General features: G+C 30.4%; 1 pseudogene across 1 annotated transcript; it reads right to left on the bottom strand.

Moving 5' to 3' along the window:
- Positions 1-18998: 18998 nt before the first annotated feature.
- Positions 18999-20490, bottom strand: LOC107437817 (NADH dehydrogenase [ubiquinone] iron-sulfur protein 4, mitochondrial pseudogene; annotated as a pseudogene). The gene has a single exon (XR_015429797.1). The product of XR_015429797.1 is annotated as an NADH dehydrogenase [ubiquinone] iron-sulfur protein 4, mitochondrial pseudogene (transcript).
- Between the last annotated feature and the right edge of the window lie 667 nt (positions 20491-21157).

The following is a 21157-nucleotide window of genomic DNA, read 5'->3' as shown; positions in this document are numbered from 1 at the left end:
TCTCCGATTCCAGTAAATTGTGGCAAATTCTAACTGAATTGTGAGATATCTAAACGTTCCACCTTTAATTTATAGTTCCAAGTCCATACAACAACCGAGTCAGGTAAAAATTTATGAAACATTCTTTTTCCCGCTAATTGCTAAATCAGTTTGTGTACGGTAAGAACTCCCCGCTGCAAAGTCTGAGGCCGTCTGCTGCTATGGAAACAAGAATAGCACATTTCAAAGAGAGTAGCTTCTCTTCACTCTAGGGCTAACACAGTAGACAGAAGAAACAGATTCCCTTACTCTCGCCAACCCTGTGTCCTAAACCAGGGATGGGAAAACTTCTGTGGTTGAGGGCAAAAAATCGAAAAAAAATATTTGGTGGGCTAAGTAAAAACTTCTAAAATAAAATATAAAAACGATATAGAAGTTTTAATTTAAATATTTAATGAAATGAATGAAATTACAATTGGGCAATTCCACGAAATTGTCAACTTTTAAGTGAAACTTTTTTTTTATGAATTGCATATTTTAATTTTAAAAATATGTTCAAAAATAGCCAAAGTCTACATATTACTGTTTAATTTTTGATAATTTTAAGTTTTTTGAATCTGGCAGCATTCTAAAGTAATCACATGGCTGACAAGTCAATTCTTCACATTTGTGCTCAAATTGTTTTCTTGAAAAATACTTATAAAATAAAAGAAATGTATCTTTCTTTTGCAATATTTTGATAAAAATATGCATATAGTGCAAAATTTAAACATTTAAAACATAGCCTTTAAGTCATTTTAAGTTTAATATATTCAATAAAAGTAACTTTTTTTGTGTCATTCCGTCACATGTTTTAATATATTTTTTTAAATAGCAACTGCGTTTTTGAATGAAAATGTGTATATTTTGGAATATAAAGCAGATGTGGCATAAGAATCAATGAGAAATTGTAAAATTCTATGCATTTGATTATTAACTTCCAATAATTAGCGTGACGGAATGACACATCTTCGGCGATGGAATGACAAAACGAGTCCTTGAGAAGCTTAGTCAAAAACTAGGGAATTATTTTTTTTTCAATTAACCTAATGGCTAAAACAGCTGTTGAAAGACAGATAAAATGTTGAAAAAGACCAAGATCCCCATGATATGATGAAGAAAAAAAACAGAGAAAGAAAGGCAGAGAAGAAAGCTTCCGCGACAAAAGTTGGACTTAAAAAACTCAGAAGTGCAAACGCTGTTGTGCAGAGATTGTGAAAACAAAGATGCAAATTCTACCAATCTCTTCACATGCAGATAATTTAAATTCCCTATACAAATTCCTGCAGAGTCTTGGTAAAGCCATAAAAAATTTTACACTCACTTCCAAAATCACCAATAGAGGTAAAAAAATTAATTCAGTCTTTATGTGAGAAGTATTTAACATCGAACTCAAAAGAAACTAAGTGAGAAAAGTAATGTTGATGAGCTGTTTAATTTGGTTAAAAAAATTTTACTGTCAAGATGATGCTAGTTACAAGCCCCCAAGTATGAAGGATTCAGTCATAATACAAACTCTGACAGAGTAACGAAGAGTGCAGATGCAATATATACTTATGGCCTTAAAAGAGGCTTTTCATAAAGAAGCATATATTGATGTAAAGTGTGTCTTATCTCATTTTTGTTCTTATTCTTATTTTTGTTAAGTGTATTTCATTAATACCTCACAGCACATGCACCTATAAATACCATGTAATTGTGATGTTGTTCTAAAAGGCCAAACAAGATGTTGGCTGCTGTAAAACGGCACATAATATGTGAAAGAATTTTATGATTTCATACAGTCGAAGCAACAAATCGTTGAAGTTTTGTTTTTGTCCAGCTATTCTATTTAAGAGAGGGCAAAAGATAATGACTTCAGCTAGACACTTGCTACATTAGCATTGCCAGGAACAAGAGACCTGCACTAAATGCTCATGTAGTTGAGAAGCGAATCATCAAAATTGGAATGCTTTCTAATTTTAACCAAAACCAAGTGTATGATTTGAAAAGCCACTGTTTTGAAGAGGAAATGGAAAATATGATTGAGGAGTATGCGGTCGGCTCTTTAATCATTGTCCCATACTGCGAAAAAAAAGAAGGCACATTTATATGCAGCGCAAATTACTTTGATAAACAAAGACGATTTAGATGTTAAAGTATTTAAAGAACATGGGACAAAAATTGATTTATACACAAATTTCCTGAGAACGAAGATAAGATGTGACATTGGCAAGTTAGATATAAAACCTCTTCTAAAACAACCTAATTTTCAAATTGTTGAAATTTTAACTGATTCTTACGTAAATATTAATTCTGTTTATCTGTTACATTCTGTTTATCATTTACATATCAATAAAACATTTTTTAAATGAAGACTTTCTTCCACTAAACTTTTTGTCATTCCGTCACGGTCATTCCGTCACAGCAAATAGATGTTAATAACTGCTGGCCAAATTGAGGTAAATTTTCCAAATTCACAATTTACATTGCTTACACATTATACTAAAAGTAAAAAATAGTTCAGGAAAATAATAGTTGCAAAATTCACAGAAACTACCAGTTCTAAGTGGCATGCCGAAAGCTTGGTTGCCAAAATGTCATTCCGTCACACAAGTAAAAAGTTCATAAAATTAAAAATAAAAAAATACAAAATTCTTTTTTTTTTAGTTTATGAATCACATTATACCAATAATAATGATATGCATGAGAAAAAATCATGTTTATTTGAAATTAGATGCATAGAAACTTCAATTAATTGTCATCATGCAAGTCAAAATGTCATTCCGTCACATATGGAATTGCCCAATTTCATTTTTAAAAGTCCCTTATACTGAGGTTCCAAGCGAGATTAAGGAACGAGGCTAAATGTTTGTCTGTTTGTCTACTTCTGAAATGATTTTTTCTAAGATTCATAGTTGAAAACACTTGTTCAAGTATATAATATGAAACAAACAGACTGATTTTTTGGGCATGAAATATTAAATTTAGAAAACTAGCTTTTAGTAATGATTTGTAAAACTCAAACTTTGGCATATTTAGAAACAACCGCTTCAGATGGCGCCAATCTCCGACTATTCAATAAAGAACTTCTGTTTTCAACATTTTACCAATTGAACCAGCTGTCTGGGCTAGCTATTTCCATCAATTTATATTTTGTAGGGAAAAAGAAATAGAGAGAGTAAAAAAAGTCGTCATTACTTTGCTAAAAAAAAAAGAACAAAAATAACTTTTAACAAAGTAGACAAGAAAATGGATGTATATTGTTCATATTCGACACGGATCGGCAAGTTAAAATTCTATCCGCGGGCCGGATAAAACCCTCCAGTGGGCCACAGTTGGCCCGCGGGCCGTAGTTTACCCATCCCTGTCCTAAACAATGACCAAACTATTCAAGTAGTTCAACTATAACTATTTCAAGTGGGGTATGTGGACCCCTACTTGAAGTAGTTATACCTCGTTACCATAGTCACCGCCGCGGGTGCAGACGAATGGCTAAGGGAGTTCTAACTTTAGACAAACTATATATATTATCTTTAGATATCTAATGTCTATGTTTAGATATCTGCCGTTATTAAGATTTAGATATTTGCTGTTGTTGATCATTAGTTATCTGTTGTTATTAATGTTAAATGCATAATAGTAAACTTTTATACAAAATTTTAACTTTCATATCAAAATCATATTATCCTTGAAAGGTTTTACTGAATAGCTTCGGGAAATACGTGTAATTATTAATTGTATGCCTATAAATATATCACGTTATTAGTTGCGAAGTATAAAAATAAAAGCTCAGACTTTGTCCACAAATGAAACAGCTACATTTTATCCACTAACAAATATATTTGTGACTTCCAAGATAGACAACGAAATTTTTGGTGGGGTAAAAACTACCAGTGCAAAACACGGGCTGCGAAATTTAAATGGAAAAAATTCCGCAGTCTTTGAAAGACTGTTTTAAAAGCGGGCCATTAGTTGAAGGAGTAAAAATGTCGGTAGTCAATTTCCGGACATTTCTCAACGGAAGTCGGTCCAAATTAGCGTTCGCCTTTTGGCAACAACGAAATGTCGCTATCACTTCGTTAAGCATCGATTGAGCAGCAATTACTGTGCGCTTTTGAAACCACATGACGTTGCTACTCTTACTTTTTTTTTCTTTCAAACTTCGACAGCATTACATTTTTTCCCCTATTTCTTTCCCTCTTCATTAGTATATTTTCCCTCAATGGGTGAAAGTTTTTGTATTCACTCTTCATTAAAAGTAGAAAGTATGATTTCTAACATTGACAATTTGAAATTCTTTGTTTCTTATTTCTGTTGTTAGGAAATTCTGATTTGCCTTCTGGCCAAGTATTTTAATAAATAACTTTCCGTGACTGTATATCTTTCAAACCATGTCTGTCATATGGCATTTGTTTACTATTTGAATAAGTTATATTTATAAGTCAATATTTAAAAGTATTTCAGTTTGAAAGATACCAATGAAATATTTCAAAGGCCTACCCTACCTCTACATATTTTTATTTGTCATATGGCATTTGTTAATTATTTGAATAAGTTATATTTATAAGTCAATGTTTTAAATTATTTCACTTTGAAAGATACCAATGAAATATTTTAAAGGCATGTCCTACCCTTATCTATATCATATACAACGCTAATACGTATGTATCAATAAAACCGATGATATTTCTTTTCTCGCGTTGGCAGCAGTTTTCATTTTTAATTGATAGGCTTCACCGCGCAAGAGCACGTAGTGAGCATCATATGGCTAATCTATATTATATAAAACGCTAATACCTTTTAATTGATAGGCTTCGGCGCGCAAGAGCACGTAGTGAGAATCATATGTCCAATCGGGTGAATTTTCACCGAATTATCAAAACAATTCTCACAAAATTATCTTCATCGAAGCCGATGCTTTACATCCGGCGTTCAGTACTATTTCATATTGTTTTACAACACATGGTTTTAGCCCTCTGGTGGGAAAGACTTTAAAACAAAACTTACAACAGTTACTTTTCTCAACAACTGAAATTTAGAATAGTGTGATTAAGAAAAATATGTGAACTGTTTGCAATTTCAAATTAATATTGAAATGCACAGATTTAGAATTTTCTACAGTGAAAAGTTTTCGGAACTTCAGTGTTCAAAAAAGTATACAAAAGCTAGACGTTAAGAACGTATCCAATGAGCGAGCAAAGCGAGCATCGGATTGCGAAGCAATCCGAAATGAACTGCCAAAGCAGTTCCGGGGGTTGGCGAGCGCCAGCGAACAGGGGGCGAAGCCTTATAGCATATTTTTATTTTTCTAAAAACATTTGTGCTGCAAAAGATCTGACTTCTATTTTTAATTTAATTGAAAATTCATGAAGTGCATTTAGTTGGATGGTTAAATTGAAAAATTAAAATAAAATATTTTAGAAAAATTAAGTGACTTTGTTAACTAGCATTGAAATAGAGATTTGGTTTAATAATGCAAAAACGCTTTTTACCTCATAAGTTTGCATGACCTGTTGCAAAGAATTTCGCCCCTTATTACTCTAACAAGTTCATAAATAAATGTTTGTTTTGGGCGAAATTGCAGATTCTGCACAGTGACCAATCCCTATTTAATTTTTCCTATTTATCTCCAGAAAAATGTTGCAATACAGAAGAACCAGAGTCGCGATGGCTCAGGGGACAGAGCTTTCGCCTTCCAATGAGGTGAGCCAGGATCGAATCCCGGCAATGGCTGGTCAATACGAAATCCGCATCCAGCTTGCACCGAACACAGTGTTGAAGTGAAATATCCTCAGTGGTGAACGGATCATGGATTAGAATCCCCTTGCTGTCAAGTTAACCATGGGAGATTCTCGTGGTCTTCCTCTCCATGTAACTTAAATGTGGGTTAGTTCCATCAAAAAGTCCTCCACGAAGGCAAATTTCTCCCAATACTTGATCCAGGAGTTTCCTTGTATTCTGGATTGGGTTCAAAATTACAAGGCTACGGAGTTGAACATTAGTAGTCGTAAACCCAAAAGATTGGGTCGGCTGTACAACGACGGTTATTAAATAAAATAAAATACAAAAGAATCAATTTGCCATGAGACACGATGGCAATTGGACCAGTTTACCACTGAACAGAGAGATTGTGGTATATAGAATGGAGTCATCAAGAACTTTAAATCAAATTTCACACAGTTTTCTTCTTAATTACAAAAAATTAGAGACTAGTAATTTCCGGAACAAATTTAATTACTCGTGAAAATATTATAAAAATTACATACCGATTTAAGCCGCAATGACCTCCAAGTGGTTAAGGGGAGGAACTAATGTACTATCCCCAGTGGGGAATTGAAGCTCCTCTCCCCTTCCCAGCTTCAGATTGATGGGTACCAGCTGGTTTGAGAAGTAAAGACAGCCTGTCCACAATACTGGGCACATTGCCAGAATCATAACGTTGGTCACGAAATTGGGGAGTCTTAACCTCTATAACTCCGTTGGCTCACAACGGGCTGTTGCAATAATTTACTTTGTTAACTTTATTAACTTTGTTAACTTATTAACTTTATTAACTTTGTTAACTTATTACTATGTTTCGAAACAACCTCTACTTGCTTGTAAGTACTTCTTGTCCTCGACTGTAACAATTACAGAAACAAGGTTTAAAGTCGTCTTCCTAAATGCTCTAAAATTCTGACGTTCTTAATGTCATCAACATCCTTAAACATTGTTCCTTTAGCAATTTTTTCATTTTTTAGAACTATGACTAGCAAGAGATTTGTTCGCAAAGTATAATTCTACTTCACAACGTCCGAAGTCGAAAACTGGAGAAAGAAACAAGGCTTAAGGGATATCAAAATCATTAAACAATGTTGGATAGTGTTCGTCTTACTTTGACAGTTAAAGTTAGCATTTTTTTCCTACAACTTTAGCGATACCGTGATTTGATAAAAATTTTCGAGCATGCTCTTAGAAACTTGAAACAAGATATAAAAAAACTGTTACGTTGAGCAAAATTTCTGTATTAAGAAAACTCTCAATGCCAGGATTAGAAAGAAGTCTGATCGAGTACCTAAAAATTTTGTTTTTGGAACTTTTACGCTACAGAAGTGCATTACAACAGATGGAAATCTCCCCGAAAAACATATAAAATAGATAAGTAATTCATAGAAAGACTTTTAAGTGTTTTTAGATTAGTTCTGGAAATTAATAACCATCTTGCAAATTCTTTATTCGTTAATCTCTTTAATTCTTCCTCAGGTATTTTCTACACCTGAGCTAGATAATATAACCATAGTGTAAAAATTTCGTCATTTTAATGGGTGGAAAATAATTTGTCTATCTAATAATAATTATTTCTTTTAATTCTCTCACTGTTCATGACCCATCTAAACATACGGCTTGTAAGTAAAGCTACTCAATACTTGAACCATTTCTATGCATAACGATCCTATCTCTCAAAGAGAAAAAAATATACAAATAAAATCTCCACTATCAAATCAATGACATTCCCGGAGGCACTATAAACAAATAGAAAATGTTAGCCAGAATAAATAAAAAGCAAAAGAACAAAAAAATGCCGTTCTCAATAGACACTAGATCGAAACCGTTCAGAAAATGGCAGCTTCGAAGACAATTTACGGAGGTTGCTTCTTCAAGAAAATCATTAGGCTTATTTCGAGCGTTTACAGCCTTCGTTTTGCAGCTGGGGCCTGCATTGTGACAGGAAATAGAGATATACCGCTACGGGGGCCTGAAATTTATAGGCACGTAATTTGGAACGAATTTCCCTCTGCCACTGCATTTATGCTCACAACATATCGCAATATACAAAATAGAAAAAGAAGGGAAAAAAATAAGTCCATTTAATGGCGGTTTCTGATTTAGAACGGAATCGAGATATATATATCCATACTTATTTACGTGCAGATGAAAAAGAAGAAGAGAAAAAAATCGTTCTAGATACGTATTTTCTGATATTTCGCCATTTTCTTTCTCCTTTGATCTTGAAGACCACCATTCCGTGGAAAAAGCAGACGATTGAGATGAGTTGAGATGTTTCCGTGCTTTCGGGGAAAATATTCGTTCATTGTCAGTATTGCGTGAAATGATTGCATATGAATGAATGAATTATTTATTCTCACCCAAAAAGATTGGGTATTTTTGATTGCAAGGAGTTGTTAGAGCTCCGCAATATTCGAACTCTCTCAAACGAATCGTTTTCATTTTAAAAAGACCAGGAAATTTCAAATTCTTCAAAGTTTTATAATAAGACGAGTATATGAATTTTGAATTCTAAAGAAAGTGTTAATAAACTAAAGGAAAGTTACTAAAATATTGACATATTAAGAATACTTTCTAATAACTTTTCGGTTATAGTAACTTTTCGCGGGAAATGTTTAGTTTAATAACTTTACTTTAATATCTTTCTACATTTGAGTCTTTTATTAGAGCTTCTTCACTGCTCTTTTATTGTGGATTTTTCTTTAAATTAACATAATAAATATTAGTTTAAGTTTTTTAAATGTTTATATCGATTGATAAAAACATTTGAATAATTACAAATTTCCATGAATAAATAACAAAAGTTTATAGCTGTCTATAAATACCATACATTATTTCATTTGAAATGCATATTTATACAATTGAGTTATTAACGAAAAAAAGCGCTTATTTACATTTTAGTGAATTTAGAAATGCCTTAGTAGTTAGCAAGCAGTTTATAAAACGTCATTTATCATTAAAAATAGCACTTTTTAAATAAATAAACCAAGAATTTATAGTTAATTTTTACATCATAAAGAGTTGGTGTGCGATTCTTAATACTCTTATATATTCCAGCTTCAATTATCCATATTTTAACACGTACTTTTTAAAAAAGTAATACATAAATAAATAATAAATTACAATTAGCTTCTATACAAAAACATTATTATAGGCTTAAAAAATAAGATATTAATTAAGACTGAGCTTTAACTAAGACATTAAGAATTTTAAGAAAAATCAGTCAATATTGTTTTCACTAAACTAAGCTTTATTCTTTTACTGAGCACTTCAATTCACGTCGTGCATTCGTTAAATAAATCTAGAAGTAAATTTAGAGTAAAAAATTTAAAGGGTTGGCAGAAAAAAAATTTCCGAGCATTTTCATTAAGAATTTTTTTTTTTTACACCTGAGGAAAAAACTTTTAATTTTTTAAACCTATAAGATCTAGCTTACTGAAAAATAAAAACCAAAATTTAAATTTCTCAACTAACTTTGATAAAAAGCATGTCTGTGTATTAGTAAATTTAAAATTACATACATTGATATTGTTAAGTTCTAAAATCAACCGAAAAGGGTCATGTATTTGGCGAAATTATAACTGACCTAATTCATATAACTTAAATTTTCTGATATTATTACAAAAGTATCAGAAATTGAATTCCATTTCCTCCTGTGATCCTATCCCTGTCATTACGCTTTGATAGGATTGGCGTGCCCGAACTTCCATATCTCGCCAATCTTTCATCTTTTCAATATTTCACTCTTATAGCCTGTTGTTATTGAAGTCAGAAAAGGAGGGGAGCCTTTTCAAATTGCGATAAACAAATCCCTTTGATCTAATCTATGAATTCAAATTGAATGACTCTATACTAAATTTCATTCATATTCCAAACAATTTTTGGTACATCTCGACATGGCCAAATGAAAATTGAATTCGAAATTGGAATAGCGTTAACTTCAACAGCATGTGATATTATTCTTGTGAAGCTAATATTAGTTGCTTGATGAATAAATCGGATACTATGTGTACTGCTAAGTACAAATAGGACTTTGAAATAAAATATCGTGAAAATATAACTTAATTAGAAAACTACGTAATAGTTCTTTTATTATCTTCATTCTGATTACCTATTATAACAAAGGCGGGAAAAGTGAGATAAAATATTTCATTTTTCTAAGAACATTGAATCTGAAAAAGAAACCTTCATAATTTAAGGTGAAAAATATAAAATTTTTAACATAAATGATTAAATAAAATATCTTGCAAATTTTAAAATAAAATTATAGTGCAAATGAACACTAGATTTAATTCCAATAAATAAAAAAAAACAATATATTTAACTCGATATTAAATTTCATTCGAATTGTGAACAATTTTTGATCATGGCCGATTCAAATAAAATTCAAAATTGTAATGGTGTTAATTTCCATTACTGTGATCTTATACTACTTATGAATGTCACATTATTAACTGCAAAACAAATGAAATAAAACAAAAATACGACCACCGAAGCCGACGTCTTCAGGGGGTACCGGCCCCGGTAGCCATTAAAAACAAAACCATTTCTATTTGAGGGAGAAGCAAAAGCTTAAAATATCTCCCTCAGTACCCCGATGGTTTTGTATAGAGGTCCAGGAAAAACAAGATACATTCAAAAGAATAAACAAATTACGAAAAGAAAATCAATAAAAATCATCAGAAAATTAAAAACTCACAGTCACAGGTCAAGAATCAACTTCAAAAGCGGAGGAAAAGAAAACACTAAAAACTGAAAAACAACGCCCCCTATAATAATGCGCAGTAAAAGTTTAAAAATAATATGAAAAGGTCATGAGAAGGAGATACGTAGATAAATTAATAGAATGCTTAACTGGGGCTGCTCAGTTAAGACTAGAATTGCGCCCTGTTAAAAGAAAAAATATAAAAAAACCTAAAAACCATCAATCATTTTTTTAATTAAAAAATTAACATTACAAAAATTAAAAGGAAAATCATTTTTACTCAAATTATTTAAAAAATTATCCACAGCTTCTCGAAAACTTTCAACATTATTACAAATTTTCTTGATCCTAACTAATTGCGAAAAAACAAGATTTTTGAATATTTTACTACACAAATTAGTTTTAAAGTTGCAGAAAAAAATAACATTAAAATTAAAGGCTTTTCTTTTATCAAACACACCAATTTTAATAAAATTGTTAACAATATCAATTTTAAAATCTAAATATTCAATATTAAAGCAATTTTCATTAGTTTTTTTCAGGACCAAATCACCAGGATAAATTGTATAAATAAAATTAAAATCGTCACAATTAAACAAAATCAAATCATCAATATATCGGAAAGCATTAAGTACTTTATGTTCAAGAAATTTAGCCTCAAAAAAGTGCAAAAAAATGTTGGCAAAAGCCCCAGAAAAGGAATTACCTTGTGGAATTCCAATAATTTGTTTATAAAAATCTAAACCATTAAAAAGAACATTCTCAAAAAGATTAAACTTGCATAAATCTAACCAGTTAAACCTATCAATTTTTTCATCAAATAAATACTTGTCATAAATACCTTCACAAATCTCAATAATTTTTTCATGTGGTATGCTGGTATACAAATTTTCAAAATCAAAAGTGTTAATGCTGGAAATATCATTACTTTTAATAAAATCCAAAACTTCAACATTACTTTCAATAATAATATTTTTTTCTTTTTTAATTTTAAGCAAAATAATTTTTAAAAAACAAAAAAACCTTTTACTAATATCAGAATTATAACTATTAGTACCACATGCTATAAACCTAAATTTAATTGGATTTTTATGAAATTTAACTATTGGAAATAAATATGGAAATGTAATCCTATTTAATTTAAATTTTAATTTTTTACTAAATGCAATAATTCTTTTTTCAATAACTTTTTTATCTTCTTTTAACTTTAAATAGGTATTATTTGCATTATATTCTCCAATAATCAATTTTTTAAAAAAATATTTACACATAGTAATACAAAAATTATTTGAAGCTTTATCTACAACAGTAACAATGAATTTATCCTTAAGATTTTTAATTTTTCTAGATAAATCATAATCAATAAAAGTACCTTTAGGAAAAGAACTAAAACTGGTATTAAATAAATTAAATCTAACCCTTTCAATAATTTTAGCCTTCCACTCAGAAAAACCCTCAACAGGCCAATGATATTTTCTGGAAATTAAAAGCAGCAGTAACTCTAATTTGTTCTAAAGGAAAGAAATCAGAAAGACCATGAATAATCTGTGGTAACTTAGCATTTTCAAAATTCTTATCATGAAAATTAATCGTACAAAAAACCCTTTCGACTTTAGAAACATTATTAAAAAGCAAATCAGTTTTATTAACACCAATTTTTGATTTAATTAAATCCAAAACTATAAATTTAACAAGTTCAGTATCAAATTTAATTTTAGAACCAAATTTAATAAGGAAATTTTTTAAAATTTTATTTTTAAAACCAAAAATATATTTCCTAATAGTGAAAATATTATTCAAATTAACAGGTAAGTTACAAAAATTCAAAAACTCATCAAACTCAATAAATTTACCCTTACCTTTTCCACCTCCCCTTTTACTTCTAAATTTTGAATCACAAACACCAGGAAAATCAAAAACTTTTAATTTATTATAAATACAAAAATCTTCAGTATTAACAGTACCTTCCCCATTAAATTTACTATTTAATCCATAAGGAAAAAGAGTCTTAAGACTACCAATGTAAATATTTTCTAAATCAAGTCTTTTATCTAAATTTTCCATAAAATCCAAAATAAAAAGAGTAACATTATTAAAATCATGAAATTGAAAATGTAAAATTTCATAATCCGTGGAACAATTACTATTATTAAAATTTTTTATAGCTGATCTGTGGGAATTAATCCGCTTATGAAATTCAAGACCTGTCTGACCAACATAACACAAATTACAACAATTGCACTGAATTAAATAAATAATATTAATACTTTTACAAAAAAATACATTAGAATGACTGTCAATTTGAGAACTATCAGCCAAAGGACAAGTTTTACATTTTTTATTACAACATTTCTTAAACTTTTTAAATTTTTTTATATTTTTAAATTTATTTAAACAAAATATTTGACTTAGTAACTTTTATTCCGAAGTAATCCCTAAGTCAAGACTAACTTCAGTGCTCCTTGTTTGGGCGCGCGACGAGCCAGGCGCCATAAAATATTTATATATTGTACTTTGCATTATTTAAAATTAACCTAAAAGGAAATACTAAATTAGACATATAAAACCTAGACATCCAACAAAACCCTTTGACGCTTTAAATTAATTAGAAAACACCTGAAGCATGAAATAAAAACAAAATAATTTTTCAAAATAATTTTTCAAATAAGAAAAGCGCAAATGCAGCATAAACCAAATTTGAAAATTACAATACTGAAAGAAAACACAAATAATTAAGATCAAAAGGAAAAAACTTCTTTGAAAAAAACGCGCTAAAAAGCAGCAGAAATTTCAGAAAAAAGTATCAATACAAAACAAATGAAATAAAACAAAAATACGACCACCGAAGCCGACGTCTTCAGGGGGTACCGGCCCCGGTAGCCATTAAAAACAAAACCATTTCTATTTGAGGGAGAAGCAAAAGCTTAAAATATCTCCCTCAGTACCCCGATGGTTTTGTATAGAGGTCCAGGAAAAACAAGATACATTCAAAAGAATAAACAAATTACGAAAAGAAAATCAATAAAAATCATCAGAAAATTAAAAACTCACAGTCACAGGTCAAGAATCAACTTCAAAAGCGGAGGAAAAGAAAACACTAAAAACTGAAAAACAACGCCCCCTATAATAATGCGCAGTAAAAGTTTAAAAATAATATGAAAAGGTCATGAGAAGGAGATACGTAGATAAATTAATAGAATGCTTAACTGGGGCTGCTCAGTTAAGACTAGAATTGCGCCCTGTTAAAAGAAAAAATATAAAAAAACCTAAAAACCATCAATCATTTTTTTAATTAAAAAATTAACATTACAAAAATTAAAAGGAAAATCATTTTTACTCAAATTATTTAAAAAATTATCCACAGCTTCTCGAAAACTTTCAACATTATTACAAATTTTCTTGATCCTAACTAATTGCGAAAAAACAAGATTTTTGAATATTTTACTACACAAATTAGTTTTAAAGTTGCAGAAAAAAATAACATTAAAATTAAAGGCTTTTCTTTTATCAAACACACCAATTTTAATAAAATTGTTAACAATATCAATTTTAAAATCTAAATATTCAATATTAAAGCAATTTTCATTAGTTTTTTTCAGGACCAAATCACCAGGATAAATTGTATAAATAAAATTAAAATCGTCACAATTAAACAAAATCAAATCATCAATATATCGGAAAGCATTAAGTACTTTATGTTCAAGAAATTTAGCCTCAAAAAAGTGCAAAAAAAAAGTTGGCAAAAGCCCCAGAAAAATCAGTCAATATTGTTTTCACTAAACTAAGCTTTATTCTTTTACTAAGCACTTCAATTCGCGTCGTGCATTCGTTAAAAAAATCTAAAAGTAAATTTAGAGTAAAAAATTTAAAGGGTTGGCAGAAAAATTTGTTCCGAGCATTTTCACTAAGAATTTTTATTTTTACACCTGAAGAAATTCTAGATCTATTTAAGATCTAGCTTACTGAACAATAAAAACTAAAATTTAAATTTCTCAACTAACTTTGATATAAACATGCCTGTGTACTGCTAAATTTAAAAATACATACCTTGATATTGCTAAGTTCTAAAATCAACCGAAAAGGGTCATGTATTTGGCGAAATTATAACTGACCTAATTCATATAACTTAAATTTTCTGATATTATTACAAAAGTATCAGAAATTGAATTCCATTTCCTCCTGTGATCCTACTCCTGTCATTACGCTTTGATAGGATTGGCGTGCCCGAACTTCCATATCTCGCCAATCTTTCATCTTTTCAATATTTCACTCTTATAGCCTGTTGTTATTGAAGTCAGAAAAGGAGGGGAGCCTTTTCAAATTGCGATAAACAAATCCCTTTGATCTAATCTATGAATTCAAATTGAATGACTCTATACTAAATTTCATTCATATTCCAAACAATTTTTGGTACATCTCGACATGGCCAAATGAAAATTGAATTCGAAATTGGAATAGCGTTAACTTCAACAGCATGTGATATTATTCTTGTGAAGCTAATATTAGTTGCTTGATGAATAAATCGGATACTATGTGTACTGCTAAGTACAAATAGGACTTTGAAATAAAATATCGTGAAAATATAACTTAATTAGAAAACTACGTAATAGTTCTTTTATTATCTTCATTCTGATTACCTATTATAACAAAGGCGGGAAAAGTGAGATAAAATATTTCATTTTTCTAAGAACATTGAATCTGAAAAAGAAACCTTCATAATTTAAGGTGAAAAATATAAAATTTTTAACATAAATGATTAAATAAAATATCTTGCAAATTTTAAAATAAAATTATAGTGCAAATGATTCCAATTTATATATTATATTATTATAGTGCAAATGATTTAATTCCAATAAATAAAAAAAACAATATATTTAACTCGATATTAAATTTCATTCGAATTGTGAACAATTTTTGATCATGGCCGATTCAAATAAAATTCAAAATTGTAATGGTGTTAATTTCCATTACTGTGATCTTATACTACTTATGAATGTCACATTATTAACTGCATTACTTATGCAAATGCATTTCAATTAGGAAAATACGTAGTAATTTTGATATTTTTTCTTAACATTTTAATTGCAAATTCGAAATTAGAGTAAGGATTACTTCCATAGCATGTGATTCTATTCCTGTGTAATTAATTATAAGCTGCTTGATGGAAAAATTGGATGATGAATATAAGAAGTTGTGTTGCTAACTGCATATAGAATGCTTAGATCAAACATTTTGAAAATACATTTTAATTAGAAAAATGCGTTTTCAGTTTGACATTTTTTTCTTCACATTTTAATTGCAAATTTGAAATCAGAGGATGGATTACTTCTATAGTATGTGGTTAGATTCTTGTGTAATTAATTATAAGTTGCTTGATGGAAAAATTGGATGATGAATATAAGAAGTTGTGTTGCTAACTGCAAATAGAATGCCTAAATCAAACGTTTTGAAAATACATTTTAATTAGAAAAATGCGTTTTCAGTTTGACATTTTTTTCTTCACATTTTAATTGCAAATTTGAAATTAGTGGATGGATTACTTCTATAGTATGTGGTTAGATTCTTGTGTAATTAATTATAAGTTGCTTGATGGAAAAATTGGATGATGAATATAAGAAGTTGTGTTGCTAACTGCAAATAGAATGCCTAAATCAAACATTTTGGAAATACATTTTAATTAGAAAAATACGTTTTAAGTTAGAAATTTTTTTTCTTCACATTTTAATTGCAAATTTGATATTAGAGGATGGATTACTTCCATAGTGTGTGGTTATATTCTTGTGTAATTAATTAGAAGTTACTTGACTTAAAAATTGAATGATGAATATAAGAAGTTGTGTTGCTAACTGCAAATAGAATGCAAAAATCAAATATTTCGAAAACAAATTTCAGTTTAAAAAAGAAATATGAGTTAAGTTTGATGAATTTTATTCAATTTTATTGTAAATTCGAAATTAGGATGGAATTAACTTTAATAGCATGTGATTTAATTCTTTTGTAGCTAACTTTAACTAGGATGCTGAAATCAAAAATTTTGAAAATACATTTCAGCTAGAAAACTAAGTTTTGATTCAGTTGTTTGGGAATACAATCCATTAAAATGACATTTAACATGTTTTTCCACTAGTAGGTTCTTCAATCAGCTTATTCTGAAAATAGTAGTCAGCATACTACAACTAAAACCCAAAGAAAAGAAAACGATCTTTTGTTCTTTCATAGTATAAATATTTTCCCTTCTCATTCCTTAGCTTCCCATTTCTTCGTAAGGCTGGCCCACATTTCGAAAGACTAAACCCAAATATCAGTAGGGGCAAACTGAAGCAGGCAGGGGGATGCCCGGATCGCGTGATAGAGCGGAATTAATTACGATACGATCGGTTGCCGCTGAAGCATACAAGCCTGTTTCTGCGGGATCTAATTATTTCATTGCTCTGGGCGCCGATTTAATTAATGCGCTGGACGCTTCCATATTGAGTGGACCTACTAGATGAAGACAGGAACCGATAACTACTGGTCATTATTTTACGCCCCGTTTATTTACCCTCTTTAGAGGGGTGGGCTGGTAGCAGAAATTGATTTTGCGTTTCCCGCACGCCGCTCAAGAGGATAACGTCGGTTCTTTAATGCAAGTTTATGTAGATTTTTAGAATTGATAGTAAAATTGTAATTGATTATTGATTATTTAGCTTCAATATCAAATGAACTGATTTCCAAGTTTCAAACTAATGAACAATATTTGGGAAACGTAAAATTAGTTTGAAAAATATGTGTCAAACCAGTGACATTTAATTTATCGCAGAAGTTTGAATAAATTGAAAGCTTATTCGATCATAATGATATGGCCACAATCTCAATGCTTTTATGAATCTTGGAAAAAAAACAAATTGCAGACAAAATTTCCTAGATTTGAATTACTTCGTGGGAAAAGCAAAGGCGTCAATTCTGAATTATATTATTACGAAATACTTGCGTTAAATAAAAATACATATAAAATAGATTTCAAATTCTCCTTACTTAAATTTTTAATATTAAAATAGTAGATAAAATAAAAAGCACATTTTGTACCACATCTCACTTTGCTCTTTAACGGCCACGTATATCTTTTAAATTTATAGTCATCTTAATTAGCTATGTCTAGTCTCAAAAACATTGTTTTGCAAAGCCATCTTTGCTTAATAATACAATAAATATGGTGACAAGAGGTGAAATTGATAATAACTTCGCCTTAAAGGTACTAAAGTTACATTAAAGCAAAGTAATACCTGTCTCGTGTCAATTGTCCGATATATTTGCATCTGTTGTCTCAAAATACGCAATGATGCTATGCCGTTCTTTTCCACAATTCCATAAAAATTGTTCGAAAAGCTTTTTCTGTTGTTGTTCTTTTTACTGCTGCAAAGTCTGATTAAAAAAACATTTAAAACAAACATTGACTCGAAGAAAATTGACTCAAAAAAGGGACTTGAATATACTTCCTCCTTGATAAGACCCAAACATTCCAGAATTTGTCTGACAGAAGCCTCCTGGTCGTGGTATTTCAGGCAGGTGACGAAGATCTTCATCTTGCCAGATAGAGGAGGGAATTCGTAGCTTCTGTTAAGCAAAGGACCGGAGCACCAATAGTTAGAAGACTGTTTTGGCTCCTTCGTCTACTGATTTTAGCAGGATAAACGGGAATAGCCGTCACGAATAGGGGGACTCTCCAAACGTACATCGCTCAATCCACCCAGGAGCACATTTCACACAAGACAATGCAATCAGTAGGACTTGGAAGGGGCTCTTTTTTTTTAATTTCATAATAGTTATCTGATATATGTTTCATTTAAGCGTCCCATAATAATCACGTGACAAACTTTACTTTTTTTTATTCTTTAGAATTGCCTAGTACAAAGAATAACGCCTAACAAAAGTTAGGGCTGAAAAAAAAACGACAGCTTACATGACTCTCAAAGTTCAACTCCGTAGCCTTCTTATTTTAAACCCAACCCAGAAGACAAGTGATTCAATCATTGGGCCAAACTAGTCTTCGTGGAGGACTTTTTAATAGAACAAACCCGCATTTGAGTTACAAGGTGAGTATACCCGCAAAAACCTCCCAGAGTTAAACCGGCAGCAAAGGAATTCTTACCCATAATCTGTCTACCACTGATATTTTACGCCAGCACTGTGGTCGGTACAAATCAGAGCAGAATTTGTAACTGACAGTCATCTCTGTGATTCGAACCTGAATCAATTAATTGGGAGGAGAGCGCTCAATCACCTGTGACTCAGCAGCACTTTATGATTTATGAAACATGATATTAATATATATTAATCATGGAGTTACTCCATTTGTAACATAAATGTTTCGTTCTTCATTTCAGAAGCCGTCCAATAACATTCGGCCCTTAAAAAATATCTATATATTAAAGAGCATGAAGCCCGTTTTGATGGACATTTTTGATTATAAATATCATCATCATTGCCAAGAAATAAATTTGCTTTTGCACTGAGGTTATATTTACCTAACAACTCCTAACGATATTTGTTTACAGCATACTTACTATTTTCATTTACCCTTATTAGTTTGCTTTGACATTATTTGTTCTGGTTTAAATTCTTTTTCCTTCCTTTTATAAGTTTAATGTCCCAGACAAAAACCATACTACCCCCTTCACAAATAGTAAAACAAAAGGCTAAGTATTTTTTCATTTTAATAAATCATTAAAGTGACAGAAGTTGTATTATTGAAATTTACTTTCCACTTTGCTCACAATTCTATGAATCCAACCTGCGAAACAGCCAAGAAAATAGAAAAGGAAGTAACTAAAAGATAATTTAGTGAATACAAACTTGTGTTTAATGGTAATTCTTGCAGAAAGTTAAGTTTACCTAGGCGGAAAATTTCAACATTTCTTAGTAGTTTTACAAAATGGTGCTTTCATCGCCAAATTTGGCGATTTTTAAAAATTAAAAATATTTTATGTTGAATGTAGTTCTACGATTATAACTTTTTAATTCAAAGTAAGTTTAAAGTTTCTTATTTTGAGAAAATTCGATAAAGTTTGCAGTCTATAGTTGAAGATTTGGCGAGATTCAGAGGGTCATTGCTTTTTTAAACATTTTGCTTATGCCTTTTAGAATTCGAGGTGTGATTTTGTGGTTGAGTTTTAGATTTGCAAATTTTGGCGACATTTTTCAAAATCACGCCAAACGTGTAACGTATACTTGAATTTTACCATGAGGGGATTTACGACAAGTGCTAATTTGTAGTAAAAGCACCTATTTGGTCGATACTCTTGTTCTTTTATTCCATGAGAAATTGTCACCGTATCTTTTTATTTTAAACTTGGTTACGTTTACTTTAGGTTCCGCGACAAAATACCGCCACTGATTTTTGTCACAGAAAGCAATTGCATCTTCTTTACTCGCAAATTCAATATCCATACCACTTAGGGGATCTCCCGTAGATGCCCAACCTATAAGGGGATTTTCCCACACCATGCGAATTTCGAACACAATTTTCCATTTTTGAGTGCCAAAAGTACCAGATTGCATAGGATTTCTAGCTGGCTTAAAAATGTAAACTAATCTTGATTTGATATGCTCATCCGGGACTGCAGTAATAGGTGAAATATCAACATAGGCTGGAACAGTTATTGGTTTCTGCAATTTTTTCCACTTTTGTTGCTTTTCGGGATCTGTTAAAATGGCCTCAACATCTTCGTCTTGCAGTCCTTTTCCCTTGTTTAATACTGCAGAGCGAGATGCTTTTCTGAGCTGAGGCGAAAGTATTAGATTCTTAACTAAAGAAAGTAGTTTAGTAGAACGTTCTGAAGAAAATGAATTCATTTCTTAAATTCACGACAGTTATTAGTTTTTGTCGTTAAATGTTTGTAACAGCATAACTTGAATTAGTAAAAATTTCAACTACTTACACAAAAACTTGCTTGTAGCTCTGATTAATAAAATTGTTTCAGTTATTAAATTTTGCTATCAGTAATATTTCCAATCTAGTAAAAAAAAAAAAAAAAAAAATCCTACTGGAAGTTTTGTTGTCTTTCCCTGAAGTTATTGCAGAACGTGACTATTTTTTTCTGTCTTTCCTTTTTTATGCATTCGCGATCGCAACGAACTATAGGGGGCGTTGTTGTATGAGACGCATACCTTCGATTTCTATGAACCGTCATTCAGTTACTCTGGAGACGTCGTTAATGTAGCGTGTAGCATTGCAACGTTCCTTCTTTAATGTGGCTTATTAAATTTAAAAAAGAAAAATGCTTGATCTTCTTTCTTGTACAACCGAAAACAAAATGGTATCTCTTTTTATTAGAGAAGGAACATCCAAAACACATCGGAAAAATATTTGTACATTAACAGAAAAAAATATGTATATTCTTATAAGAGTTAAAACCTAATGCCCGAGAAATAGTATTACTAAATTTAATGATATAACATGAAAGACCCATTTAAACTTTACATTCTATGGTTTTAAGAATCATATTAGTTCAAAAATTAAAATGAACAAAAAGTATACATAAGCCTCATAATTTTATGAAATTTAATTTTGTAAACAACGTTTTTTGACAACAATTTTTATCAAAAAATTTCAAGTTTCAATAAAGATCATTATTTAGAAACTAAGAAACGTAAAATAAAGAATGCTGACGAAAAAAAAAAAAAAAAAAAAAAATATTCTTTTTTGTC

This window comes from Parasteatoda tepidariorum, chromosome 10, assembly GCF_982258835.1.
Source record: "Parasteatoda tepidariorum strain Cologne lab strain chromosome 10, Ptep-v5.0, whole genome shotgun sequence".
NCBI classification, from domain to species: domain Eukaryota; kingdom Metazoa; phylum Arthropoda; class Arachnida; order Araneae; family Theridiidae; genus Parasteatoda; species Parasteatoda tepidariorum.
This window is presented reverse-complemented; position numbering and strand designations above follow the sequence as displayed.